At 47.1% G+C, this 27,681-nt stretch overlaps 1 protein-coding gene and 1 long non-coding RNA gene across 6 annotated transcripts in view; one reads left to right on the top strand and one right to left on the bottom strand.

The window, feature by feature from the left end:
* Window positions 1-27,681, bottom strand: part of LOC146859369 (uncharacterized) — a 245,347-nt gene that overhangs the window by 33,385 nt on the left and 184,281 nt on the right. For all 3 annotated transcript variants that reach the window (XR_014980097.1, XR_014980099.1, XR_014980098.1), the window contains one exon: window positions 37-92. This is a non-coding gene — a long non-coding RNA (uncharacterized LOC146859369). The remainder of the gene's footprint in view (window positions 1-36; window positions 93-27,681) is intronic.
* Window positions 1-27,681, top strand: part of LOC146859370 (sterol 26-hydroxylase, mitochondrial-like) — a 139,929-nt gene that overhangs the window by 41,148 nt on the left and 71,100 nt on the right. The gene's annotated exons all lie outside the window — the stretch shown is intronic.

Raw genomic sequence — 27,681 nt, 5'->3', positions numbered from 1 at the left:
GCTTTTTGTTCTTTATTACAATGTGATAGTACTCACCTCATTCTGGTCCTGGCACTGTGGGATCCCTCCCTTTTTTCTTTGTTTGTAAAAACCTAAAACACAAAAGAAAGGAGATACCTGAAGATAAGGTTCCATTTATTTTCTGACATGAGACTTTAAAGTACAAAGCAAGACGCACTATAAGGTGGGCCTCACTATTACTACAGAAATATTTCCTGGATTTCTTTTCTTATACACATTTAGAGTATTTCTAGCATTTTCTTTTGTGGTTTATTGTAGAATCCTATAGAAGTCTCACACATATGTCCAAGAAGAAGTGAAACATAGAGTTAAGCCTTTTTTTAGTGCAAGGTAAGAAGACAATTCACTAGGAGAATTGAAGGGAGACATACATTAAAGAGTTTTGTATACAAATTCATTATTTGCATTTATCTGTTTGTTTTTTTTAGTCATGTTCTTCGCCCTGACGGGTCCGGTGCCATAGAGAGTATCGACGAGGGATCTTACCCCTGTTCCTTGCTGTGTTTCCCTTCTTCCCCAGAGTACCTTTGGCACTTTGACTTTATTGGATGCAATGGGTAGTTTGGGGAAGTAGTGGATATTGCTTCATGCCTCTGACGTTCCTGCAAGCAGATAGTGAATCCTGACACTTCCGGGACCGTGACGCTATCCTGCACTGTGCCCGGTCAGCGGCACCTGTGGCCTTCCAGAACAGTCGCATCACTTTCTTCTCGGATTTCACCCTCAAGGTGCAGCGTCAGCGGTGCAGCTTTTTGGACGTGAAGAAGACGCTTTGTGAGAAAAAAATGAAATATGCAATGCTGAGGGTGGAGTCGGAGGGGAAGGCTTGGTTTTTCACCACCCCGGAGGAGGCCTGGGACTGGCTCGATGGATGGCGTACGACTGGCCCGAAGAGCAATCGTGTTCCGAGAGCGAGAATGGAGAAGGGATCGAGTCCTCCCGGCAAAGGTACCCCGCCCGTGGAACACAAGGCAGCGACTAGTGGACTGGAGTGATCGGTCTGTATATGGGCTTCATAGACCTGGTGGGGTTTCTCCTTTATCCGTGAACACAATGTAACATTGCCTTCTTCCCACCCTACCCCCCTTTTTTTTGGGGGGGCGATGTTGGCCACATTTTTGGACCGGTACAGAGCCTCATTGGGGACTTTTCCGTAACGGACTCCATGTGACTTTTCATAGATCCGTGTGCCCTTTGTAGTATCATAAATAGTTTTCTGGGGGGATTGCCAGCTGCTCCTTATCAATCTCACTTTCTTAAATTGTGCGTACCAGTTGCTAGTTGTCAGGACGGGTGCTCGGTTGAAGCACGCACCCACAAGTTTGGTGAGGGTGGGCGATAGGCACTCTGCTAGATTGGGGGGTGGGAGGTTTTGACACCGCCAAGCAGGGAGGCAGGGAGGGAGTCTTTGGGACTGGTTTTTGGGGTTGGGGAGGTTGCCTTCGGTTCCGGCTCTCGAGGTTGGGAGGGGGACGGGGGGGTGGGCATCCTGGTCCGCAAATAGTTTCCCCTTACTTTGGCCTCGTAATGAACCTCTGGGTAGATTTGTAGCCATCTCGGGGATGTAGGAGGGGTGCACGCTTAACCTTGTTTCGGTTTATATACCGCCAGGCCTTCACACCCAAGCCTATATTGACCTTGGCGACCTCATTCTGGGTTTACCAGAAGGCAGGTTACTGATTGGGGGCGACTTTAATTCTATTGTTTCTGACTCACTTGATCGATGGCCCCAGAGAGATTTGCTGCCCTCTAGTAAGCGGATCCATAGCTTTCTTGGCGCAATGGGCCTTGTTGATGTCTGGAGGGGCTTACACCCTACCGATCTCCAATATACATTTCTGTCGGGGCCACACCGTAACATGTCCCGGATAGATTATGTGCTGACCCTCTCCCATCAGTTACATATGGTCCGGGATATTCAGCATCTTGCTAGGGGAATCTCCGACCATTCGCCCATCCTCTGTCTTCTGGAAGTTGGAGAGCCAGTGGTGGGCCCCGATCAACTCCTGGTATCTTACGGATCCTTCCGCTAGAGACAAAATTATGGCTGAGACGGATCTCTATTTTCAAGAAAACAATGGCTCGGTTGACTCGTCGTCAGTACTACGGGAGGCCTACAAGGTCGTAATACGGGGGTTAGTCCTGGCCCATGTTGCGGGGCGACAAAAGGAAAGAGGGGCTGCTATGGCATGCTTGGAGAGGGAGATCCTTGTCCTAGAAGGTGAGGTGCGAACGAATGACTCGACAGAAGTACCCCAGAAGCTCCAACTAAAGGTCAAGGAGTTTTCCGACTTGGACTCGGAAGCTGCTAAGGCGCACCATCGGGCCAGAATCTTAGCCTCCTTTCACACCCTGGGAACTGTGGCAGACCTCATTGATGTGTTAAGAATCATATTGGCCACCAGATTAATATTGTCAGCCTCTGATGCCAATGATTTAGGGAGACACTGGTCTGCAGGAGACCCAGATTTAATGGCCCTCAATGCCTGCAGAGAGCATCCATAAACGTGGCCTCAAAGGTACTCAACTTTGCTTTAGAGGGCTGAAACATCCTGGCCTGCAGATTTATCCAAGGGTCTTCAGCTGGTCTTAAGCCCATTGACAAACTGGCTTGAATACTTAAAATCTTTCTATTAAAAAAAAGTGCAAGCTGTTCACACCATTCTACTGAGACTGAGTGGGATCTAACACGTGCAGATTGAGCTACAAAACTTAATCGAGAAGATCTCTTTCAAACTGTTCCCGGGTCTGTAATCCTCTCCACATTATCAGCTTGTTTAGCTTTAATTATTGAGGCATGATATTCCTTTAATGCTTGCTTATAGGCCTCTTTGTCTAGGGAGATCTATTCCTTCCTCCTTTTCCATTCCAATGCCCTGTAGCATTTTTTGCCTGCTTTAAGAGTGTCAGAGAACCACGGACTAGAAGGCTTCCTTCTAATTGCTCTGCACGGACGATCCAGTGCCAACTTCTCTATTGCATTTCTAATCCAATCATTATACCTTCTAATATCTTCCTCCACTTTGCCTAATAAGCCCGGTATACGCTATTCAAGAGCCCTCAAACTCCACAGTTCTTCATTTATTAAAGGCTTTCCTTTTATGGGACAAACTGTCCGGGGTTGAATGTAATTTTATTGGCTGTTGCCAGGTGTATTTAATTAAATAGTGGTCTGACCAGCTCAGGGGTTGCGGATCCTCCATCATATAGCAACGTTGGAGCAGACTTGATCCAATATATAAGCACCACCCTGGTGGGTTGGCTTGACAACAAATTGATTTAGACCTAAAGAGTCTATAGTTTATTTGAACTCTGAGGCTTCAATGTCACTCAATTTGTTGAAGTGCAAATTAAAATCGCCTAAGAGCATAAAATGTGAATCAATATGTTACATGTAGTGGCGCACCCGGTACAACACCTGTGCAATTGGTATATGTGAAGGTAATACAATGCATTATAAAAGAATAGTTAAAAATGAATAATTGGAATGTTAGAGGGCTGAACATTCATAGAATCATTTAATGTGGACGTTACTACGATACAAGAAACATGATATAAGAAACAGCTGAGCCCTGGTTCACAGTCAGAAGCTATCATGGCAAGTGGTGTAAACAATATTTAAATAATAATAAAGTAACACTGGTGAATGAATACTGCCTTAAATTTGACGCTTTCCTAAATATACGTATCGACAATGGAACTTCGGGAGAAGAGTTCAACCAAATGCTGAATTTGAATTTAGACAGATCAACTTATAGGACTAGGCCTCCTATGCAGTCTGCAATGATGGTGTAAATCATGAATGCCAGTCACTTTTTGGATGTTTGGTGAGCACAGCATCCAGCCACAGTATGATACAATTCTCAATCTACTGTGCACGATACAAGCTCAAGAATAGTCTATTGGCTGGTGTCTATGGGCCTGACGTCATTGATTAGGCACAGTGGCAGATCCTTATCAGACTCCCTAATAGTTCTGGTACAGAACTGTAAGCAAGGTACCGGACACACGGGCACATAGAGATCTAAAGCAGAAGCCTAATTAGATTTCTCTTTCAGGAATGAGCTGCGCAAGGCAATCACCGAATATTCGGACCTAAACCTGATCTATGTGCTGCGGAGGACAACAGTTCGGCAGGCCTTTAAAGTGTATGTTGTGGGTAAGGGCATACCAAAGGAAGCAGCGACATTGAAATTGCTGTGAGAACGATTAACATGACTTGAAATTTCTCTTGGGTAGTTGGAAAAAGATTATACATGGTATATAAATTATGCCACCCTTTGCTGAATGAACGAACCATTAAATAGCTACAGGGAGATTGCAGAGCAGTAAAGAAGATTCCTAGGAAAGCAAGCTGAGGAATTGTGTATTAATAAAAAGTTGTGCATTATTAACAATCCTAATCTACGCTCAGTTACACATGTATACTGACCTGATGCTATTGCATTTGTAACAATATGAAGTGTATTATCCTGGCTTATTCTAACTAGGCCTCAATTAGGTTTCAACATCATCTTGCCAATATGTATGTCACATTCACTGTTTATGTCTGCTGCACGTGGTCAAGCAAGTCATTTTTGTTTATTTCTGAATGACACTGTTCTTGAAGAAGACTCTTTGGCATGGAATGTTACATTTTTCCAAGGCTCTTGTGTGTGGTATTGCATTTATTCACAATGGTTTACTGTTATGTAACTAGTTTGTTCTGACACCTCCCAATGACATTAGGTCAGCAGGTTATTCATTATTTATGTAGTAGGTTAGTGCTTTGGTAGTAAGGCTGTACAATGATTTTAAAGTCTGTATTCTGATTTGTTGAAAATGTATTCCCTTACTAATACCACGATTCAGCAGTTTTTATACTCTTCTACATAATTCCTACATAAATGCCCGATTTTGGGGGTGAGCCAGAAGATCTTTCCTATGCTACTAGTGATGCTGTCTGAGTTCTTACTGATTTTCCTGCATATTTGAAACTTGGTCTTTTATGGATTTTTTCTATTACGCTGTATTCCTCTATTAAAGAGAGCCTTCACTGTAATGATTTTATGCATATGAATGAGATTGGTTGTATTTCCACTTTACTATTTAATGTGTTGTACATTTCACATTTTTGTAATAAATCTTCATAAAACTTCAAATTCTGCCCTTTGACTCCCATATTGACTCATTCTTTTCTTATTTGACTGTACTTTGATATGCTGATTTGTACATTATCTTGGGACAGATTGCCTCATGAAATTGAGGTTAACACCATTCCTGATCCACTCAACCAGCAGGTTTGTTTTAGAAGTGTAAAGTTTTAGGGATACAGCACACTGCAAAACTCAGGCCCATAGACTGGAGGAATGTAGAACTCCCAGTTGATTGCTGGCCAGTACACTTAGAAATATTGCATGCATTCACACCACTGTGGGATCGGTCTAGAGACACTACTACAGTGCAGCAGATTTATTTGGCTATCTTAATGATGTCACACTTGCATGATAGCAAAGGTTCACATGTCTGCCTTGAGGATTTATTAAAGGTAATAAGACAGTGGGTCAGGTACCTGGGCCTGACTGGATTTCATTTGAATCTTATGAAGCTCATTCTGATTTAATAAGCCCCCACCTACTTAAGGAGTATAAAGAAGCCATTCTGGAATGGTGACTTCCCACAATGACATAAAAGGACATGTGGATAACACTTCTGAAACCAGACAGATTAGAAGACCACTGTGCATCATATAGACTACTCTAATTTGTTACCCCAACAATGCGATATTTGTAAACATCCTTGTTATTAGATTAAAACCACTTATGTCCGGTGTGGTTCTTCCAGACCAGACTGATGTTATACCCAACCACCCAACATTGTTAAATTGAAGTACTCTCCCAGCAGTGATACATCATTAGACCCTCAATTACAGGCAGGGCTGCTTTTTCTTGATGCTAAAAAAGTATTTGATTCTCTGGGGGCGGAGCTTGCTCGCGACCAAGATGGCCGCTTGAGCTACGAGCTCCGATACACCGTGGAACTACCGATCAATTATGGGACAAGTACATGAATACAATTGAGCCCCAAATAGTGTCCTGGTTGCCGGAGGAGATCCGGAAAGTACAGTACCGATTCCGGCCCTGCTGCGATCGTTATTGGCGGAGCTGTGGGAGTCTGCGCATGACTGCCTAGCCGGGCCGAGATCCACGACCTCTAGTGGAGCGGTGAGGGGACCTGCACTCTGGCATTAGGGAGTGCAACGCTTCTGGGCCTGTGTTTGGGGGACGGCGCAGGTGACAAACCCCCTCCCCTCCTGAGGAGTGCGGAGCGGTTCCCGTACTGAGCGCTTACCCAGGGAGCAGTGCCTCCCTCTGTGGTTGAGGAGCGCCGTGGCAGCACGACTTCGGGACGCTCACAGGGCTGCGGCGACGTGGTGGATATGAGGTGAGCAGACCAGCAAAAGAATGCCCGCCCGGGGTTGTATGCCTGGGCGCCTGCTGCATTGCCATAACAGGAGTCGGCTGGGTGGGACAGAGTTGGATTCCCGGCTCCCCCACGGGGCTGCAGCTGGACGTCTTGAAGGGACCTGCCCCGCCATCAAGTTCTTGTGCGTAGGGGCTTCCTCTGCATGGCCGTGTCGCCGGTGAGCGTTTAGGCCATTGAGGGCTCCCCGCAGTTGTGGGGGCAATTCCCGGAATGGTTGGCCTGTGTCTGCGCTGCGAGGAATCTACACGTCTTCATATCAGGCAGTCTTTGGGGCCTGGAAAGCCAGAGCGGCCCGCCTCCCTACCCCCCCCCCTTCGGCACTGCCTGTGGTGGCGGATGAGCGTGGCCTCGCTGGGGTTCTCAGCTAAGATCACAGCTACGGGTTGTTATCTGATGGTCTCCCTCCCCCCCCCCATGGTTCACTAGAAGGTTCGACCACACGGGGCAACAGGGTGTCCGCCTTACCGCTGGAGTTGGAGGTGAGGGTGCTGAGGAAGCCCTGGCGCTGGACTGTGGGGGCCGGCAGTTCAATGCTGAGGAGTCCGCATCTTTAGACACGCTTGAGCTGCGATTTCCCCACGGTGCTGGCCAGATCACAAGACGCCCGGGACATAGCTCACAGGTGCGAGGATATATCTGATCTGCTGAGTGCAGCCACGGCAGACTTCTAGAGTCCTTAGGAGGCCATAACTAGACACGCTGACCACTATAACTGCACCTCAAGCCTGACTTGCACCCTGCAGCTTGCGTGCCGGTGCTTGGGAAGGACTAGAATGGGAAGAACAGACAAGTCTCAGCCGAAACTCTCGTTCGATCAAAAGCGATCGAATTCTCAAGACGCCACGACTGAAGACGAAGCCAGCATGCATGGTCACTCTGCTGAGGAGTCACACCAGGACATTCGAGGCATGCTGATCGCAATGGAGAAAAGTTTGCAGAGTGGTATCTCCTCGCGGGGCACTAAGATGGACGCCCTGTCCTATAGAATGGATTGCATGGCAGAAAGACTAGATAAGCACGCTGAGCGGCTCGATATGTCCGAGCACAGGATTACCGAGGTCGAAGAGTCGCAAACCACCCTGGACACCGAGCATCAGCAACTAGGCAGAGTGATAAAAGTCCTGCAAGATAAGACAGAGGATTTAAAAGCGTGCTTACGTCGCTGTAATCTCAGAATCACAGGCCTTCTTGAAAATACCCCCACAGGCAACATGGAACTATTCATAGAAAAACTCCTCATATCTCCACTAGGCGATGACGTCTTCTCATTCATGTTTGTGGTGGAAAGGGCGCACCAGTCCCTGGGTCCACGCCCGTCTCCGGGTGCTGCGCCCAGGCCGATCATCGCAAAATTGCTTAACTACCGCGATAGGGATATTGCCTTGAAGACTGCGCGGGAAAAACAACCCCTGCGATATGAAGGGTCTACGCTTTCATTGTTCCCGGACTTTACGATTCACGTCCAGGAGGCTCGACGGCAGTTTGCCCCACTGTAAAAACAGCTTTGAGACCTTGGCGTTAAATATGCCATGCTATACCCGGCCAAACTATGAGTCAACAGGCAGGGTAAATCACACTTTTACACAGACCCCAAGGCCCTGCAGAAGGCACTGAAAGACTGGTCCAGGGAACGTTGTAGTACCCCAGAGAGGCAGCAGCTCGAGTCGGCGACGGGAGGTTCCATGGATGAGCAGGACTGACGCCAGAGTACCACCTGCAGTCACCTGAGTATCATGCTGGGGATGGGCTGGGAATCGGGATTGTTGTGATTTGTGTTCTGTAAATCAGAGTAGTTGGGCAGTTGGGGACGGAGGAGAGATGTCCGGGTACTAGTACAGGTGGTAACATGTTGTCACTGTGGTGTCTTTCCCCCCCCCCCTCTCCGTGAGGGCTATTGGAGGGGTGGAGGGTCATCCACATTCTCTAGTTGGGTGTCCGCATTTGAGGAACCCTTATGGGGACTCTTGAATGATTTTACATACCCTAGCCTTCACTTGCTTGTTGGGCGCCCAGGCGTATACGATATGGACACACTGCCATTTGAGGACTAGGTGGGTTCATTCAGACATGTAGTTGTACAATATGGTTTAGACGGTGTGCGGGGCATGGCTCTACATGGACCAGGCAGTTTTTTCTGATAAGATAGCGAGCAACATCCGCCCACGTGTGAATCACACCAGGGGAAAGTTCAGTCAAGTAAACTAGTTGGGGGGAGGGGGGCAGCAGGTCAATGGGGTAACTGCACTGAGTTTGATATGTGTGGTGGGATGGGTTGTTTGGGGAACGTTGGGGGTGCTTACCATCAGGCCACAGTTTGGGGGGTCCTGATGTGGGTGGGGCCTGATATTGTTTTTGAGACTCCGAGACTATGGAATGTTCAATCATGGTTGTTTACATGTGATATGTTCTTGGAATGTGACACTCCACATTGCGTTATGGCAGTACACACCGACAACATGACGCACTTTCCTGTAGGCAACAGGGCCACCGGGACGGAGACTCTTAGAACATTAACATGGAATGTTAGGGGACTAAACGACCACAGAAAGGTTCGCCAAGTCCTTTCGTTTCTGGCACGACATGCGATAGACATCGCACTTCTACAGGAGACCCATCTCCCACCCAACTCACCTAAGTTACGTAGCAGAGGGTTACTTGGCAATATACATGACGCAGGATTCCCCACACGTGCACGTGGAGTCCTCACTTGGGTCAATCCGAAATCCTCGCTTGTGCTTTGCCCTTTGTTCACAGATCCTGCCGGCAAATATGCAATTTCGAGGTGCCGCGGGAAAGGCATGGACATACTTTTAGTTAACGTTTATGAACCTAACTTTGACGACCCGACCTTCTTTAGTACGCTGTCGGACAGACTGGGTGCTCTTAGTGAGGGTGAACAGTTGTGGGGAGGCGATTTTAATTTGGTTCTCAACCCTGAACTTGACAGATCGGGTGGTCCGCATAGAAGTATGACAGCATCGGCCAAGATGTTGGAGTCCTTGTTGGTCCGGTTAGGTCTCAGGGATGTATGGCACACAAAATATCCTAGCCAGGGGGGATTTACACATTTCTCGGCTCACCATGCTCTGCATACTCGTATTGATTATTGGTTCACAGCCAACTCTCTGGGTGATAGTATCCGTTCATGTCGGTTCACTCGCCTATTCTCTTGGTCATAGACACCCCTCGTAGGCGTATTCCCCCCCCATTACATGGCGGTTCCCACCATATTCCCTGTTGGACACAGTGTTTAGGGAGGAACTGGCGGAAGCGATTGATATGTTTTTTTTAGACTAATGTGGGCTCTGTAGAGGACTATCAAGTGGTCTGGGAGACCTTTAAGGTCTACATCAGAGGGGTCACGATATCAAAGCACTCGGGGGGGGGGGTACTGCGCTCCATACGTAAACGGCTGTCCGACCTTGAAGGGAAAATTGGCACGATAGAGAGGCGACTATTGATAGATCCAGAGGACTCTGTCAAGGCGGAACTTTCGAAACTGCTGGAGTCTTACCATACGACAGCGGATGATGAAATGAAACATATGGGAAAATACGCCACAGCTCGTGGGTATGGTGAGAGCGAAAGACCAGGGTCTGTCCTGGCCCAATTGATTAGAAAAAAACGGGATCAAATAATAGTGTCTGAGGTTAGATCTGCGGAAGGAGAGCTCTTAACGGAAGTCTCAGATGTGGCGGACAGATTCTGCCAATATTATACTGACTTGTATTCCACACGTAGAACGACTTCTGATAATGAGATACTAGACTACTTATCACATATACGACTTCTGTGGCTTACCAACATGCACAGGGAGTTCCTCATTAGGCCAATTGAACGTGACGAAATCCTACTGGCTCTGTCTGGTATGTGAGCGGGGAGTGCTCCTGGGTCTGATGGGCTTACAGTCTTTCTATAGGGCTTTTCTCTATCAAATCCTGCCGCAGTTGACCTCCCTGTTTGACGATATGTGCGTCACGGGTACAATGCCACCCTCAATGTCTGAGGCGGTTATAGTTGCGTTACTCAAACCTGGCAAACCTCCGGAGGAATGTGCCTCTTACCGCCCGCTGTCATTACTAAATGTCGACACGAAAATCTTTGCCAAAATTTTAGCAAATCGACTGGTCCCCTTGGTCCCGCTGTTGGTCACGCCGGAGCAAGCCGGACTCGTCCTGGGCAGGAACTTGACCTATAACCTGCGCACAGTTTTCGGGGTATTACAAGACACTAGGCCGGAGTCGTCAGCAGTAGCAGTCTTTCTTAATATAGAGAAGGCATTCGACTCTGTTGAATGGCCCTTCATGACACAGGCTTTGACCAGGATGGGCGTCGGCCCTACCTTTTTACAATTGCTGGGCACACTTTATAATAAACCCACGGCAAGGATTAAGATTGGAAATATAGTTACCGAGCCCATAAGTATTACAAGAGGCACGCGACAAGGATGTCCCTTATCCCCGTTGCTATATGTGCTGTTAGCAGAGCCACTTGCGTGCGAGCTCCGGAAGTACCATCAGCTCCGAGGTCTCAACTATCCACATTATAACATTATACTTTCTACTTACGCTGACGACACCCTTCTGTATGTTCAAAACCCGGACACTAACCTGGCTACAGTCTTGCGAGAGGTCGTCCGTTTTGGTGCTTTATCTGGTCTCCAGGTAAACTGGCCCAAATCCATTATCTTCTCGCTTACGACTAACACGCCCAGCATAATCCCTCTGCATTGGACTAAGGAGGCGGTGAGGTACTTAGGCGTTAAAAGTGCATACATATCCTGACATATTGTTCAGAGAGAACTAAGGTGTTGCTTATAGTAAGCTTGAAGACGATGTTGAACGATGGATAAAACTCCCGCTATCCCTACTGGGAAGGATATCCATAATGAAAATGGTGGTGCTGCCGCGCCTGATGTTTCTGTTTACCAATATCCCAATGGTCCTACCAAGGGTTTTCTTTAGTCGCCTCACTACGTTAATGATTAAGTTAGCATGGGAGGGCAAGCAGCCGCGGGTTAAGTGGCAGATATTAGTTTTACCGTACCATCTGGGAGGACTGAGTGCTCCGGACTTTGAGTTATACTACAGGGCTGCACAGAGTGCGCATGCATATTATTGGATACAAGGCTCTCCGGACATTCCCCACCTCCGTATAGAGCGGAAAGTTGCTTCACCACTTCCGCTACCTGCATTCTTGGTTAAGGATGTGGACAGACTGACGGGAATGTTGGACTCGATTAACTCCACGGCGCATGCATATTCGTCATTGACACCATTAGATTGGTGCTTATGGCTCACGCCCTGTAAAGATAAAGGGGTTATATTGGCACTCAACTCCCTGGGCTTAAAGACGGTGGGCGATTTATTTCTGGATGGAACAGCGAAAGCTTGGGAAGATCTCCCCCCCCCCCCCCCCCCCCCCACTGAGACGGTACCCACTTTACTGACCTGGTTCCAATTTCATAGAGTGCACCGGGTGTTGAGGGCGCTTCTAGGTGACGATTACTTGGAACCGCTGGAAATGTTGGCCTTAACGCAAATTATACGTGCTAAATCCCCAAAACGCGTAGTGTCCACGATTTACAACACGTCAATGGCATATAGAGCTAACCACTACACCAAAGTGCGTCTGGCTTGGCAGTGTGATCTTAACATGGATATAACGGATGAAATGTGGGCCTACTGCTGCACCAACACCAAGTGTATTACACTAAATGGGAGACATAGGCTTGTCCATTTCAAATACCTTAACAGGGTATATTACACCCCTGAGAGGCTACATCGGTATGGCCTCTGGGACGACCCAAGATGCGACTGTTGTAAAGTGCAGCCGGCGGGCTTCCTTCACTTGGCCTGGACATGTCCGGGAATCTCTGCCTTTTGGGGGGAGGTATTTAAAGAACTAGGGCAAATCACCAAGCTATCATTGGTACCGGACCCGGGGTTGGCCCTTCTAGGATACTCTAAACCTATTGCGAAGGAGAGATATAAATTAATGAATAAACTCAATGGAGATGTTACTTTTTGGATGATTGAGCAAGGATTATTTTTCAATTCCGCAATGGCAGAATCTCATCAAAATCTTAAGCCAAAACATTGTCAAAGAGGTTATCCAGGGAGGTAGGATCTGCCTCATAGGAGGTGCACCTAAAGTTGGACAAGGCATTAATCACTGATTGGGTCATTGTTTCCAGGTCAAAATTCTTCTAATTAGTCTTAGATTGAGTTACGAAAGCTCTCTTAGACTTGGGCAAAGAGACACAAATCGTCAGTCTTTATAATATAATTTCCTTGAGTTATCATTCAAGAAGGTGTCCCTCGGGGGCGTGGCTAGCAGCCGAAGCGAATGGCAGCTAGCTAGAGGAGCTCCGCATCCCCGCAGTATATCCGGCATCATCCTGACCCCGAAATGACAGCATAATCGGAGAAAAGACGCTCTCCAGCCCCAAGAGCAACGTGGGCAGACAACTGGCTGCATTGGCCCCGTTAAGAGTTGACAATCCGGGGCAAATATGCGGCAGACAGCGGGTGACGACAATGGCGGCATGTTAACCCCTGGGCGATATACCTGAGATGCCAGCGCAGTTTGCCACTATCTGACCGGCTAGGACTCCCCTGAACAGCGGGGAAGCTGACGTACCTGGCAGAGGTGGAAGTCGGAGCCTGCAGGGAGGAGAGGGCGGCGTGTGGGTGAAGCGGGACTCGCCGGGTGAGGCCGCTACTAGAGGTCCCGGCTTGAGGGCCTGGTAGGCCTGAAACGAAGGAAGCCGCATCGAGCCCAGGTGCCGCCGCAGAAGAAAACAGCGATTCGCTGGCAGAAGAGGAAGTAGGACACAGCCATCATTGCGGCTGATAAGTGCGGCTGGGACAGTTGTTGCCTGTGGTGGGTGCAGCCGCATACCCCCAAGTGCCCATGGGCGGCTGCTGGCGGCTTCGTAGGCCGCAATAAACTGTTAGAGGGGGAGACGAGGAGCCGCATATGCTGTGGCCAGAGGTCCGGGCCCCAGCGTGTGGCGCAGCATGAATTGAGCTGCCTGGTGCTCTCGGCAAAGCCCGGTGGACCGTGGTCTGCGGAGGGGGTACGGTGAGTCCAAGGCCTAATAGCGGCTTGTGGTCTGGGCCCCCCCACTGTTCCTGCCTGTGGCGCGATCACGCACAGCGCGCCCTCCAGCAGATCAGAGCGGACTTGCGCTACGCCAGTGGCTGACATTCACCCCTGTGGTTCCTGGGAGAGGCGGGGGTAACCACCGCAGGATAGCTAAGGACTGAAATAGCGAATGGGCAGGGGGCCACTGTCCCTTTGATATCAAGGATCGCGCTAAAGGTGCCAGTGTTGCGAACTGACCCCTCCCTGATGCCCTGGGGGTGACTGATGCGGCTGTGGAGGTCAAGAAAGACCTGCAGGCCTTACTGCTGCGGGGTGCCGAAGACCAGAGAGATCCACGCCCAGGCAACCCCGTTGGGAGGGTCACTTGCTGATAGAGCCCAGACGGCATCCACACATACCTGACACCTACCCACTGGAGCCTTACACTACAGCGATACCAAGGTCCCTGTAGGATAGTCCCAGGTACAATTGACAGTGGGCCTGCGAAAGTACTGTCCTTGTTTCCCAGGTGATCGGAGGTTTCGGACCGGCGCCTCCTGCCTACTATTTCCTCATAGGTAACTGTGCCCGACATGGCGACGGGAAGGGGACCAAAAGCGAGTGTACAGGGCGAACTCGCAAAGTTCGCATGGAATAAGGCCGGGAAAGACCAGGAGACGCAGCGAATGGAGGAGCAGGGGTCACAAAAAGAGTCGGGACCGCAGTCAGAACCTACCCTACAGGACATGCTGGAAGCCATTAGTGGAGTGCGGTCCTCCGTCGACTCTGTTACCACTGAAGTATCCCTACTGTGAGCCGACTTTTGAAAAACGGACGAGAAAGTTAAAGACCTCAAAATAGTCCCGTCGTCACTGCAGGATGACACGGCACATCTCCAAACCCAGGTTGCCGAACTTCAGAGCCACCACGCGAGGATGGTGCAACAGCTGGATGACTATGAAGGAAGGGCCCGCAGAAATAATATCCGCATTTTAGGTGTGCCGGAACGGGCTGAGGGGCCAGCGGCGGATCTCTTTGTGGAGGACATCATAGTGAAACATCTGCAGCCCAAAAGTCTCTCCAAATATTTCTCAATTGAAAGTGCACATAGAGTCCCGGGAGGGAGGCCAAAACCCAGCGCCCCTCCAAGACCACTAATAGCCCATGTATTTAACTATAAAGACAGAGATATCATTCTGCAAACGACACGGGCTGGGCCCCTAATCAAGGTAGAGAATAGCGAAATTACGTTCTTCCCAGGTTTCACGGCCAAGGTCCAGGCCCAACGGCAAAGTTTTCAGGCCGTGAAGAAAGAGCTTCGGGACCGAGAAGTAAAATACGCCATGTTGTTTCCAGCGAAACTTAGAGTGGAATCAGACGGAAAGACGTGGTTCTTCACCTCGCCGGAGGACGCATGGGAATGGCTGGAGGGATGGTGAAGAGTCGGTGGTCACCGTCGAAATCGAAACGCAGACTCAAGGATGCACAGAGAGAATGGTGGGACTCTTTCAGAAGAAGGCTCCGTTAGTGCTAAGGACAACTAGATACAACTTCAGTGGTACAGCCGTGTAGACGATGGGGACTGCAGGAAAATCTACTTTCATGTACGCTCCAAGACATTGGTGAGAATGTTGCTATTATAATAGTGACTTACTGGTCCGGAGGACACTTGATATAGCACTGTTACTGTCGCAGAGACTCACTTGTGAAATGCGTTATTTTGTTCCTACATGGGTTGGGCTGGGAGCTAAGAGAATGGAGGTATACCACTAATAGCTATAGGCGGGGATGAGGGGACCGCAAACCCACATCTTTCGGTATTTTCGGGAGTGGGAGAGGCAGTCTGCCTAGTTGGGGAGTGGGTAGTTCTGAATCCACGGGCAGGGAGGGAGGAGGTAAGGGGGTGGAGGAATGGGTGTTTATTGTCTTTAGGAAAGTTTGATTCACAAAGTAGTCTATGCATACTGCCGCATACAGAGTTCAAACCTGATTTCAATTGTTGGGAAGACGAGCCAGGTCACGCCTTGACTGTACCAGCAGGGGGGATTGTTAAGCATGCACTTCTGCTAAATTGTCGTACTCTCACTGTCACCACATCAGATGATGGGGGGTAGAAAGGATTAGTCGATCTCTATACTTACCTGGAACGTAAACGGACTGGGTGATAAAATTGAAAGGGGAATCGTCCAACAATACCTGAAAAGACAGGCCCCGGACATAGTGCTGTTGCAAGAGACGCACATGATTGGAAACAAAAGCAAAGCCCTCGCACGATGGGGTTACAAACTCCTGGTACACGCTGACTTTACCACTGGATCCAAGGGAACTAGGATTCTAGTTACGAAGAACCTAGCTATTATTGTAAAGAATACCTGGGCGGACTCGGTGGGGGGTAGATTTGCTGTCCTAGAGGCACATTGTCAGGGAAGGGCGCTTAATATAATTTCAGTATACCTTCCTCCTGCATTGGGTAAGGAAGCATTGAACGCTCTCGGCAGAATATTGACTGACCTTCCAGTGGGCACACTGGTCCTGGGAGGGGATTATAACATGACCATTGAGGATGATATGGATAGATACCCCCGGCGGGTGGGGACATGTCCCAATGTACATATGAAAGAATTCACTACAGCCATGGGTCTAATAGATGTGTGGCGTACCTTGAAACCCAATGATATCCAATACACGTACTATTCGAATGCACACAGGAGCTCATCTCGTCCTTATTCTCTTGGTGTGTTGGTAGCTGTCACCTTACCTGCCTGCCCTGGAAACGATCTTTGTGCCTGCTGACCGTCTCCCTCCCGCTGCCGCCATTTCACCGCGGCCGCTGTGAGGAGAGGAGACTACATCCCCCAGCATCCTCTGCGGCGGAAGAGGAAGCCGCCCGTGTACTTTCGCGCCTGGAGGCGCTATAAACAGCTGCTGGGCTACTGGCTGAGCGGGCGTCCTTATTCTCTTGGTGTGTTGGTAGCTGTCACCTTACCTGCCTGCCCTGGAAACGATCTTTGTGCCTGCTGACCGTCTCCCTCCCGCTGCCGCCATTTCACCACGGCCGCTGTGAGGAGAGGAGACTACATCCCCCAGCATCCTCTGCGGCGGAAGAGGAAGCCGCCCCGTGTACTTTCGCGCCTGGAGGCGCTATAAACAGCTGCTGGGCTTCTGGCTTAGCGGGCGTCCTTATTCTCTTGGTGTGTTGGTAGCTGTCACCTTACCTGCCTGCCCTGGAAACGATCTTTGTGCCTGCTGACCGTCTCCCTCCCGCTGCCGCCATTTCACCGCGGCCGCTGTGAGGAGAGGAGACTACATCCCCCAGCATACTCTGCGGCGGAAGAGGAAGCCGCCCCGTGTACTTTTGCGCCTGGAGGCGCTATAAACAGCTGCTGGGCTTCCGCCTCGCGGGCGGCGCCGGGCTGAGCCCGGGCAGAGGGCGGGCCGTCTGTGGCCGTCCGGGGCTGGCCGCGGCTGGGCTGGGCTACATTTCGTTCCAGTGACTCTCTCAGTGATTGATCGTATTTGTACCTGGTCCCATGTGTACAAGTGCACCAGGAATTACTTAATTCTTAACACGGACAGTTGCTCGTCGTGTATTGGTTCATTATTTTAGTGATACAGAGATTCTGGTTGATCCAGACCAAGGCTATTCAGAGTGTGTAGTTTTATTACTCTTTTGATTGTTTATTTAGTGAATTAACCATGTCTACAGCCACTAAGGAGATTGGGCGATCCAATATAGCCACCCTTGACAATTACCTTGTGAAAGTAGTCGATAAAATTAACAAAGAACGTCGACTTTCTCTAGGCCGGGGGTGTACTTTGGATCCTCTTCCTAATACTCCTAACCCACCCATCTCTTTGCCTATCTTACCCGGGGATGGCAGTGTCAATTCAAAATGCCCTGAACCATCTAGAATGGTTTCCGTTTCAGAACCAGAGTCTATATCGACTATGTCAGACCCACCCCAAGTACCATTGGTTTTATGCTCTCCGGTTCCGAGAGCGCAAAGAGTGCTAAGATCAGGGAAGGGCGCTGGTAGGCCAACTATTTCAAAACGGGGGGGGAACCATAACAAAAAAAGATTAGACCCCCTATCTAAGTGCATTGTGAGTGATCCAGTCATAGAAATTGAAAACACCCAAGTAAAATTAGATTCCAAGCAATTAGAGGTTTTGGTCAGTATAATAGATACGAAACTTGATAAGATTATTTTGCCTTTAATGGATAAACTTGATACTCTTTCAAAAGAAATTAAGAGGCTGGGCGGGCTTTTAAACTCCCACCCAGGGACCAAGCTTAATACAGAGGACCCATTAATGGTTAAGGCACCAGAACCGAAAACTCTTAACAACGAGGATCCTTGCCCTAATATCACAGCCATACCGAACTTAGCGGTGGGTCCAAATACACCACCTATATCCACTGTGGTGGATAAGCCAGGGAATATTGCCGATAAGACTAAAAGTTATGGCCATCCTAGACCTAATTTACCCCCGGAATGTTCACCATATGTGGTGGTTCTGACAAACGTTCCACCACTTCAGGTCAATGGGTCTCGTAGTAATCCAGAAACTCATGAGTCCCTTAAGAACAAAACGGTGGCTTGGTTAAATCGAGAGTGTGGGTACCCAGTAGCATTGTCTCATCAAATCTTAACTACTACTAGAGCTAATTGGATAGGGAACTCTCCCAAAAGCAATGGTGGCGATTGTGTGATCGTCAATTTTAACGACCCACAACTAGCTACCACCACTTTGCTTAGAGCCACCTCTCGACCCTCGAATGAACAGGGTATTTTACTCAGACCGCTGGGGTTTTTCTATCAACATGTTGTCAGTAAACCCTCTAATGTTTTTAAAAGGGGTAGTGGTAGTGCCTCTGATGTGTTCAATAGGTCTGAGGTGGTTACATCTAATCGGTTTCAATGTTTGAGTAATCTAGACTGTAACGACTGACTGGTTCCTGATTTGGCACCCTGCGAAGATGGGGTAGCATTCAGTGGGGTGGCGCCAGAAGGAAACACTCCCGGGACATCTGAAAATGTTAGTACTCCCCTTGACCTCTGCCCGTTAATCAGTTCTGCGGACGATATTGAGGGGGTTAAAGGAGTATTTCATGTAGTTGACAATCCCAGCTTGAGCTCAAGCATTTCCTCCCTGGTTGAAGGCATCAAAACATCCTCTGGTTTTATAAGTAGCTTTTTAGTAAGCTGGAATATTGCTGGTCTAGCTTCAAAAGAAACTAGCTTGGGGTGGTCAGAGTTTATTAATCTCTTTGACATTTGCTGCTTTCAAGAAACATGGTGCAAACATTTTTCAGGTTATAATGGTTTTGTTTCTTACCAGTTACCTGCAACTGCATCCATTTCTGGTAGAGCTAAGGGAGGGCTCTTGGTTTTAATTTCCATCAAAATCCCCATTATTGTCAAGAAACATGTTCTAGTGGGAGCCCACTCACAGATTGTATGGCTTTCAGAGAAGGATGGAAGAAATATTATTTTAATTAACTTTTATAATAATATTTTTGATAGTAGTAGGTATTTGGTGGTAGATGCTCTGAGTAGTGCAATTGAAGATATTGTCAACGGTTCTAATGTTGTTTTTGAATTTATTTTTGCAGGGGATTTTAATACTGTAGCTTGCCCCCTCTCTAGTCATAGCTTGTGTGGGATTACCAACCGCTTTGGGGATGTGGATCTTCATTTTCCTCATAATAAATATGGGGATTCCCTGAATTATCTCCTAGCGGCCCTTGACATGGAAATATTGGTTACTGAAAAGAATGATCAAGATGAGAGTATCCCGACATTTACAGGGAGGGGGGCAAATACTGTCATTGATTTTATTTGTATGTCTTCAAGTCTTGTCCCATTGAGTTTGGCACCTAAGGTCGTGGATATCATGCTTAGTGATCATAATTGTATTGTTGTAGAGGCTGTCCTGTGGAACAAAAAACCTGTACCCATACCAGAGACTATAGATAATTTCGAACCACATAGACCCAATGGTATTAGGTTACGATGGAAAGGTGACAAATCGGAAATGACGTCCGATTTTATTATTAATAGCTGCTTACCTGAAATTACGGAGATCCTTGTGCAGGATGACGTCACTGCCGATCTTGTCCAACATTTTGTCCGAATTAACACTATTATAGCCCGAAAATTTACCAAATTAAGTGAGGGTAAGTCTAAACAACCAAGGGGTTGGTTTGATCGTGCCTGTACCTGCGCTCTTAAAGAGCTTAAAGATGCTCTGGCAATCAAACCTAGAGATAGGGACCAGGTGTGTCAGCTCAGACTTAACTATAAGAATACTGTTAAGCGCAGGAAGATAGAATTACAACATGAGGCCTGGGATAAATTGTCACTGGCTGCCGAACTGAAAGATTGTTCACTATTCTGGGCCACGGTTAATTGCCCCTTTTTAAAAGATGAGAAGGTCCCGGAATTAACCTCAATGGTTAGTATGGATTCTTGGGTTTCCCATTTTTCTACTATTTTCGATTCAGGTAATGTTTTGCTCAATCAAAATGATTGCTGGCCCATAGTGCCCCTGAATATTAGTATCACGGAGGTTTTAGATAGCATTACCACAAGTAAAGGTGGTAAGGCCCAGGGCCCTGATGGAGTGCCCATTGATGTCTACAAGTTTGTACCAGAGATTTGGGGCCCTATACTGGTTAAGGTTTTTAATGCCGCAGTCTGCCTTGGGGTGCCCCCAGCTTGGGAGGAATCAATTATCATACCTATTCATAAGAAAGGCGACAGGGGGGATGTAAAGAACTACCACCCCATTTCCCTGTTGGACTCCTCTGTAAAAATAATGAGTAGGGTACTCTTGGTTTGGCTGGAAGAATGGGCAGAAACCAATGGCATCCTGGCAAACTGCCAGTATGGTTTCAGAAAGGGCCGTGGGACGATTGAGCAATGCTTGAATCTTGAACTCATAATTGGGAAATATACCCAGGCTAGAAAGGGCTCTATTTATCTCTGCTTTGCAGATTTAAGTTGCGCCTTTGATCTGGTGGATCATGCTATTCACTGGGCTAAGCTGATTGAAATGGGGGCCCCTGAGGGTATTATTTTTTTCCTGGCCCGTCTTTATGAAAAACTCCGAACTAGTGTTAGGTACGGTTCAAATGGGGAGTGTACCACCAAATTTCGGATCGGCAGGGGCATAAGGCAGGGTTGTGTTCTTGCCCCCCTGCTTTTTACCCTTTTCATAAACGAAGTGGACTGTGTCCTACAGTCACTAGCGGCTGACGCCCCTAGAGTTAATAACATCAATGTACCGGTTCTACTCTATGCGGACAATGCCGTTTTATTGTCCAGGACCCTGATAGGTCTCCAACGCCTAATGGATAGGTTTTCACAGTTTATTACATCTAGAAAGCTTGTGATTAACAAAACCAAAACCTATACCATGGAATGCGGTCTCGGAAAGAATAAGCCTCATTCTTATTATATCGATCAACACCGGGTTAAATTAGTTGATAATTTCAGCTATCTTGGAATTGTTTTTTCTAAGAATTGTAGTTGGGCTAATGAGCACACTAGTGTTAGAGCCAAGATGGCTAGAAGCTCTAATGGGGTGTTCACCTTTGCAACTAAATTAGGTGATAAACGAATAAGTGATATGCTCAAGATCTTCCAGTCACGATGCCTCTCTACTGCGCTTTATGGGGCGGGGATCTGGGGCTTCACCACGGCTGCGTGTCTACAGGTGGAGGAGAATGTCTTCTTGAAAAAACTGCTGAACCTACCCAAATCTGCCTCAAATTACTTAGTCCATTGTGAACTTGGTATCCCATTTCTAAATGATTTGATTCTCCTTAGGCCATTATTGTTGTGGCGGTCAATTTGGCTGAAAGAGGAGACGTCACTAAATAGAGCCATTATCAATGACTGCCTCACTGCTGACAATTATTTAAAGATACCATGGATTAAGTATATTGTCAACAGTTTCCAGGAGATTTATGGTATTGATATCAAAACTGATAGATATGGGGCCACAGTAATCTCTAAGTCAGAAATGAAGCATATTTTTCTGCTGAGTAAATCTGAGAATAGGATTGGTAATTATGGCACTCTATCTACCTGTGTGCAATATAATATTATGAATGAATTGAAGGGTTATCAGCCGTATCTCACCATGGTGAACAGAGTTTCCCACAAGTTTGTTTTAACTAGATTCAGAATGGGGATGGTGCATAAAATGGTCGCTTTCCCTTCTGTGAACAAGCAGCCCGTTGGCCCTTGCCCCTGTGACAATTTGACAGCACAAAGCACGATGCACTTTCTTTTGATGTGCCCATTGTATGGGAATTTACGTGTAGTTTTTTTTAAAACCTATTTTTTTTAAATTTGGTGTTAGGACACTTCATGATTCTTTTAAATTGCTTTTTAATCTGCATCATCCTGATATTTGTTTTTTTACTGCAATATTTTTACTAAAAGCTATCTATATCAGGAAAAGCATGAGTTTTTAACTATTTTATTCTCCCCTCGTTTTGTTTCATATGTTTGTTTGTTAATTATTTGTTGACCACTGTGATGATCTGTAATGCCATCAATCTTTACTATGTATGTGCTTATATGGACATTATTTTTTGCTCCGCATAAAGCCTTATGAAATGAAAATGAAATGACTATTTCCTAACACACGCAGCCTCCATTGGTAATTTTCAAAAACCCCATGTTATGCCGAGAGGTATCTCAGATCAATCTCCAGTTATAGTTGAACTTACACACTGGGAGAGGCAGCCACGATCCACTATAGTTCTATACCCGTGGTTACTGAAAGATCCGGATATAAAAACAGAACTCTGTCAGTAAACCTGTAATTATTTTAGCAAAAATGTTGGCTCGGTAACATCAGCGCAAATTCTGTGGGAGGCCTATAAAGTGGTCCTAAAGGGGCATGCATTGTCCCTAAAGGTGGGTTACATCCAAAAAAAACATAGCCAGTTAGCCCAACTGGAAGATGAGCTTCGTCAACTAGAACTAGATGGCACCGATAAGTCCTCAGAAGACACGTTGCATCACCTCGCAATAAAACAAGAAGAGTATAGGATCAAAGCAAGAGAACATATGTTGACCAAACACCTCAATATGCAGCACCGTTTATATGAACTCTGAGACAGGGCTGGGAAGACACTGGCCTGGTTAGAAAAGAGAGAGCAAGGGGAGAAGTGGGTGATAAGTTTGACCATGTCTAATGGTAGTACCATAACACATCCCAAAGATATAGCGGAGGCTTTTGCAGGCCACTTAGAGCAGATCTACTCTCCCTCCACTACATATACTGCAGAGGATTCTCGCCAACTCCTTTCTGACAGCAATATATCAATTCTCACTGAGACGGACAAAGAAGCTTTGGAGGGTGACTTGACGGATAAAGAGATTCAAAAGGCCATAAGCCAAATTCACTCTGGGAAGCCCATGGGGCCCAATGGGATCCACATCAAATTCTTAAAAGTAACTGCCTCTCATGTTACCCCTCATCTGCGCGCCATGTACAATGAAAGATACGAGCAAAGGAAGCTGCCTAGTGACCAGCGAGTAACATCTATAGTTGTAATCCGTAAGCCAGGGAAGCCTGGTGATCAGTGCGGTTCATCCCGGCCGATTTCATTGATCAACGCGGAAGCTAAGATCCTAGCTAAAGTTCTAGCCACCAGATTGGTTCCGGTTATCTCATCGTTGGTACATCCTGACCAGTCTGGGTTTATGCCAGAGAGAAATACAGCACTAAACATCCACCGACTTAACAATGTGCTGGCGCGGAGGGAATTCCTGGAAGAAGATGCTGTGGTGCTATCTCTAGATGCCTCTAAGAAGTTTGATTCCCTAGAATGGCCGTACCTATTCGAAGTCTTGGCAAAGATGGAATTTGGCCGAAATATTTAGGCTGGATTAAACTACTTTACACAGATATACAGGGCCAAGTGAGGGTTCATAACTATACCTCACGAATATTCACACTGCGAAGGGGAACCCGGCAGGGATGTCCTCTGTCCCCATTGATATTTTCTTTGATGCTGGAACCGCTGGCCGCCTGGATCCGTCGAGATGTGATGGTGAGGGTCAGGAAGATCGAATATCCCTTCACGCAGACAACATCTTGCTGTACCTAGCCTCCCCATATAAGTCCATTTGCGGTGTTCTGGACATCTTCACGAACTTTGGGAAATACTCGGGGTATCAAATAAACTGGAGCAAATCTGTACTGTTTATGCTTCGGGGGCAGGTCCCACGTCTCCCACCAAATTGCACAATCGAGGTGGCAGTGGAGGGCTTTCGGTACTTGGGAATATATGCCACATCTGACCCTATCCTCTTTTATGATCGTAACTTGGCCCCCCCACTGGCCCGGCTCAAAACAGATGTTAAACATTGGAGATCCTTGCCCCTGTCTCTGGTTGGTCGTGCTGCCTTGTTTAAGATGCTGGCACTTCCCCCGCTTCTTATATATTCTCCAGAATTGCCCATATTGAGTTCCGGACACGCATTTCTCAGCGGTGGAGAGTGAGGTTAGAACCTTGCTCTGGGAAAGAAGGGCCCCCCGCATTGCTACCAAAAAACTGATGAAAGGTTGGTACGATGGAGCAATAGCCCTCCCAGACCTTAGACTCTACTACTGGGCCTCGCAACTAGTGGTGATAAACCAGTGGATATACCGTTCTCCCAACGATCCTGCATACATGCTAGACAGATATCAGACCAAGTGATCTGGTTACCTGGGAGTGCTGAACTCTAAAGTGAAGTGAAGGCGATATTTTGGGCCTCTCTCCCATACTGTAGCTATCTGGCATCAGGCTAATTCCCGACTTGGGTGGTCAAACGTCCTCACAAAAGCAAAGACATTATGGTATGCCCAGAAGTTGCGTTCTCTCTGCCATCAACCCGGCTTTGATAAGTGGGACATCATCGGGATTTCCGTGGTCGGAGACATGATCAACAAGCATTGAAAATGCAATAGGTCTCACCTTTTATTAAGTTAAAGGCATTTGCTTTGCTAATGGTATTGTACAGCAAAGCAAATGGCTTTAACTTAATTAAAGGCGAGACCTATTGCATTTTTAATGCTTGTTTCATTTGCTCTAACAAAGAGGGCGCTGTGTGTTCTCCTGATTTTAAGCCCACCCTATTCACACACAAGTACATGTATTGAAGGTTCAGCCGAAGATGGGCGAGAATTACACCAGCCGAAGACCGGGTGCCGAGGGTGTGTGCAAACAGGGACGCACTCTAAGGGACATTGCGAGCCTACTCTCTCCATCGGGGGAGGGCAAAGGTGGAGAGGCCTGAAGAGGTTGCCTAGAACACCACATAATAACCTGTCAACAGGGCCAGAGGCAAGAAAGATGAGGTAACAGGTGTAAACTCTTCTAGCTTTGTCCCAAGGCCTTTGAGGGGGCCAGTCAGGGCCCCGACACTTGTCAAGTTCTGAAGGCCTCTAAGCCAAAAAAGCAGCTTCTGAGGCGGTGAGCGTTGGAGTGGCAGACACAAATTGCAGTGCAGCCATGCTTACCTGGAGCGCAGCAGCAGCTGAAGCCAAACAGCAATAGAAAGCCAAGGACGGAGGTCGGAGAAGCTCCACTGGACCCGTAGTTGAAGCAGAAAACTTCTTCGTTGCCAATGTGAGCATGAGCAAGGCTACGTTCTCGTGCTCAAGCGAAGGGGAAGTCACCAAAAGAGATTGCCCAGCACCCACCAGGAAGAAAGCACAAGCAGGCTGACACCGGAGCCCCCGGCCACTGAAAAACAAGGTAAGAACCAGTACGCCAACACTAAACCAATGGCAAGCAGCAGAAAAAACTACCGGCTGCTTGCCAACATATAGAGATTACTTTAGGTCTCACTGAGACAGCGCATGCACTGCCAAGGCGAGACCTAAAAAGGGGTCGATCCTCAGTTTTAAGGAGCTTCAGGACCAATATAAGATGGCGCAGGGGGGACAGTTTAGATCATTGTTTCCCAAACTGGGGTCCGCAGACCCACAGGGGTCCGTGACACATTCCCAGGGGTCCGTAGGCAGCAGTTTTAAAAGCACAGCAACGTTTCTTGTATAATTAGCAGCTTCCGAACAACAATAAAAGTGTCAAGATAATGCCAGTGAATTATGCACCTGCTGGAGAGAAATGAGTTTTGTCCAGTGGCAGCTTTGACTTAACTAATGTAGCACACAGGGTTAATATGCCTACTGCAAAGAACGTGTAACATGCATTTTAAAAAGCAGTATTTTATGTGCATAGGTCCTTGGGTTACTGCTTTTGTCACAGAGATTCTTTTGTTACTGTGCACTTCATAAGTGACAATCGTAATCTAGCAGAGGGACTTATAAACTGTCATCAAAGAGCTGCTTGCAAATTGCATGGTACAAGTTAGTAACTTGTGTTTTTTCCCAGTCATTCATTATCCTGATGCTGCTTAAAAGGATTATTTGGGTGGAAATACATTTTTAATGTTAAAGTCAGTGCTAGCCACTGTTATGTTCTGAATCCTGAGTTTGTGCTTTTCCAGACGTGGCACTCTTTAAAAATGCCTACCTCTTTACCTTATGTAACATTTTCTATACACTAATTTACATGTATGATTCATTGTCTCTATATGTGTGTGATGTAAAGTGCTCTGACATCCTACAATGGTATGAGAGATGCTATAAAACAAATTAAATACATATGACAGAGGGGCTATGGAGGGATGAGAGGCACTGTTGGAGGGTGATAATAAGGGAATCATTGAAGAACCCCAACAAAGATTGTCGCATCCTGGTTCATAGTAAGGTCTTCATTTACTATTCTTTAAAAGCTAATATAATTCAATATATAATGAAAAATGTGTTGCAGAATGCACCATTGTTTCCTACATTTTTTAGGGGGAGAGCCTCCCAATGCCCCCTTTATTGTGGTCAGGCTCACTACCCGCACTTGTGTGCACTGTGTGGGGACTGGTCTGAAAACATTTGCCAAGGCTGCTTTGGGTTTCCAGTCTGGCCCTGGCAGGAGCAGGAGCTTCGTACTGCGAAATAAAACCAATAATTTAAAGTTAGTCACGGAGATGCAGCACCAACCTTCCCATGAAATGTTTTCATTTTTTTGCAAATTCCTTCAATATAAAATACTAAGGGCCAGATGTACGACCCGTTTTTATATGCATGCGCAAATGGGTTCGCAAACCCGTTTGCGCATGCAAAAGCCTATTGGGCCATGTACATAGCCTATTTCGCGAGTCGAAATTTATTTGTGACTCACTAAATAGGTTTTGCGACTCGCTATTTGGAAGGGGCATTCCCTTCCAAATAGCGAGTTTCAAAACCATGTACAAATGTTTTGCAACTGCAATTGCGGTCGCAAAACACTCGCAATCACCACCTACTTCAAGTAGATGGTAATGCATTTGCAAATGCATGCAAAATAATGTTTTGCATGTCCCAGGGACCACTGCCTGCCCTTAAAAAATGAAACGAAAATGTTTCATTTTCTCTTTTTTTAATGCATGTAAAACGGGCTGCATTTTTTTTTTAAAAACTGCTTTATTTAAAAGCAGTCCCAGACATGGTGGTTTGCTGAGCCCAGCAGGCCACCATCCCTGGGAAGGTTGGCATTCCCAATAGGCTCGCAAATTGCGAATGGCTCATTAATATTAATGAGCCTCGCAATTTGCGACCCCATTGGAAATCACAAATCGTGTTAAACACACTGTTGTACATTTCATTTAGCGACTCACAATTTGCGACTCGCAATGTGTCGCAAATTGCGAGGTGCTAAATGAAATAGTCATACATCTGGCCCCAAAATCCTTAGTAATTTGAGTATTTGTTTTGTGTGCACACGTGTGTTTTTTTTCGAATGACTGTTTTAATATTTGAAATTTAAATCATACAAATTGCTTGGGGGTCCCCGACTTCCAGTGGTGACTCAATGGGGGTCCTCAGGAGTCAAAAGTTTGGGAACCACTGGTTTAGATACATGCAAATCCGGCACGCCCTCACCACAGCCCTGCCAAACCCGACAGAGATACCAGAGTCGTCACCGTTGGAAGATCGGCTGCTAGATGGGCCACTACATTCCAAAGCCATTTCATTGACCTATAACGAATTGTG

This window comes from Triturus cristatus, chromosome 3_2 (assembly GCF_964204655.1).
Source record: "Triturus cristatus chromosome 3_2, aTriCri1.1, whole genome shotgun sequence".
NCBI classification, from domain to species: Eukaryota; Metazoa; Chordata; class Amphibia; order Caudata; family Salamandridae; genus Triturus; species Triturus cristatus.
Note: the sequence above shows the minus strand (reverse complement) of the source record. Positions and strands in the feature narration are given on the sequence as shown.